The following is a 2,563-nucleotide window of genomic DNA, read 5'->3' as shown; positions in this document are numbered from 1 at the left end:
TCCATCCCCGTTCTCGGTCCTGTAGACGGCTAGGCTCACTGGCACCTTCAGCCCAGTGCCCACAGGCCCTCTCCCTCACTCTGCCTTCCCTTCTGCCTCATGGCAGTTATCATAGCATTTTTCAAGGTAGCACTAGGTGTTTGGTAGTCACTAAATCGTGTGGCAAAAGAGAAGGATGAAGACTCTGGCCCATAGTGGGTTCCACATTATTACAGGTATTAACAAGCAGGGAGGAGTCCATGGTCTAATAAGTCAGAAAAAAAAAGATTAAACAATAGGACTCCTCAGCCTTAAAATTCTAATAAGCAATGGGACTGTCCCATGACTCAAGTCCATGTCTAATAAAGGGACTTTTTCTTTTTTTTTTTTGTAGAGACAGAGTCTCACTTTATTACCCTCGGTAGAGTGCTGTGGTGTCACACAGCTCACAGCAATCTCCAACTCCTGGGCTTAGGCAACTCTCTTGCCTTAGCCTCCTGAGTAGCTGGGACCACAAGCACCCGCCAGAACGCCTGGTTATTTTTTTGTTGCAGTTTGGCTCAAACCCGCCACTCTCGGTATATGGGGCCGGCACCCTACCCACTGAGCCACAGGCGCTACCCTAATAAAGGGACATTTAAGGAGAGACTTGAAGGGTGAGAGACAAACCATGTGGCTACTTTGGGAACAACATTCCCAATTCCAATAGGGGAATTAAAAAATGCAAAGGCTCTGAGTTTGCAATGTACTTGGCAAACTCCAAGTTCCCATGGAGGAACAGAAGGATAAAAAGAAGCCAGTGTGGCAGAGTGAGTGACGAGGGCAACACAAGGGGTCATGGAGGCATCCAGGAACAAGATGATATACATGGGGCCGTATGGACCCTGTTTTGTATTTTGGGTACTTGGGGAACTACTGGAGAGCTGTGAGCTGTGAGGACTGGCATAATGCCTCAGGTTTTAATAGCATGGCTCTGGATACTCTGTACAGACTGAGCAATAGAGGAGCAAGGGTGGAAGCAGGAAGGCAAGAGGCTCCTGCAGTGGCTCAGGAAGAGACGATGGTGGCTTGCACTCAGGGTAAAAGTGGATGGCTGCTTAGAAGCTGACAGAATTTGCCGGTGTGTTTGATATGGGATGTGAAAGAAAGAACAGAGGTTTTTTTCCTTTAAACAACTGGAAAATGGAGTTGTTATTTACTGAGATGGGAAAAAGTAAGAGATGAACAGGTTTGGGGGAGAATATCACTTTAGTTTTTTTTTTTGAGACAGCCTCAAGCTATCCCCCTGGGCAGAGTGCCGTAGCATCACAGCACACAGCAACCTCCAACTCCTGGGCTCAAGTGAGTCTCCTGCCTCAGCCTCCCAAATAGCTGGGACCACAGGCACCCGCCACAATGCCTGGCTATTTTTGGTTGCAGCCATCATTGCTGTTTTGGCAGGCCCGGGCTGGATTCAAACATACCTTAGGTGTATGTGGCTGGCACCTTAGCCACGTGAGCCACAGGCGCCGAGCCATCACTTTAGTTTTTATCATGTTAAGCTTGAGATGTCTACTAGACTTCTATATGGAGATGTCAACTGGGTAGTTGGAGATGCAGTTTGTGGGAATTGGAGATTTAAATTTGGGAGTAATAAAGTAGTAAAAGTGGACGATATAGCAAAGGGAGTGAGTGGGCAGGACGGAGAGGCCCTAGAATGAACTCAGTGTTCTTCAAATGGAGGTCAAAATGATGAGGAAGATCCTCAAGGAGACTCAGTGACAGGCGAAGTGTCACCCACCTCAAGAAAGTGGTTCCAGATATAAATGAAGAAAGAGTTTCAGGAAAGAATGAATGCTCGCGCATGTCAAATGCTACCGAGGAACATGCGTTTGGCACTGAACAAGACCCTAACCACCTTCTGGTGGAGTGGTTGGTATTTCCACAAAATGTGGGAGAAGTGGATACGGTGTCCTCTTTTAAGGAATGCAACTGTAAAGAGGAGCAGAGAAACAGGTCAGTGAGACACATCAGCATGACTGTACTTTTTCAAGGTATATTCCAATGCTTAGGGGAGGGTGTGGAGCAAGAGTTTACTTGGACCTCACTAGGAAGAATTTTGCCAGAGAGCAATAGGAGGACCTGAGCAAGGAAGTATATGGCAGGCCATGGAATCTAAAGAGTGTTTAGGAAGTGAGGACTAGAATACATCAGAAGACCAAATTCCTTTTGCATGTTACAGAGACAAGTTCCATTTCTAAATAATTTATATGTGGCCCTCACTGAGAGCTACATAGTTCTCTAACAGGAAGATTTCCTTTCTCACCTTTTAATGAACTTTAAAAAAATACAGTCTTATGTTTTCAACTTTAACTGCCTTACTAATTATGTTGTCAGATTAAACAGCTTCCCTGTCATTAGAACCAAGACACAACCAAATTAAAATCCTTTTAAAACTCAAGTGATGTGTGCAAAGTTCAGCAGTCAGAATGTGGGGGGAGAAAGACTTGAGTGAGGTAATTCTAAGCAAATGGGTAAGATGAGGGCACTGAAAATGCAGAGATTCCAACAAAAGGAATGACCTCAAGAAGGCTTAAAACCTTTT

The 2,563-nt window shown here is 45.3% G+C and overlaps 1 protein-coding gene across 3 annotated transcripts in view; it reads right to left on the bottom strand.

Moving 5' to 3' along the window:
* The window catches only part of NCOA1 (nuclear receptor coactivator 1), a 65,884-nt gene that overhangs the window by 16,127 nt on the left and 47,194 nt on the right, over positions 1 to 2,563 (bottom strand). The window lies entirely within an intron of this gene.

The sequence above is a fragment of the Otolemur garnettii genome, unplaced genomic scaffold (assembly GCF_000181295.1).
Source record: "Otolemur garnettii isolate 467f Iridium unplaced genomic scaffold, OtoGar3 scaffold00022, whole genome shotgun sequence".
In the NCBI taxonomy this organism is placed as follows: Eukaryota; Metazoa; Chordata; class Mammalia; order Primates; family Galagidae; genus Otolemur; species Otolemur garnettii.
This window is presented reverse-complemented; position numbering and strand designations above follow the sequence as displayed.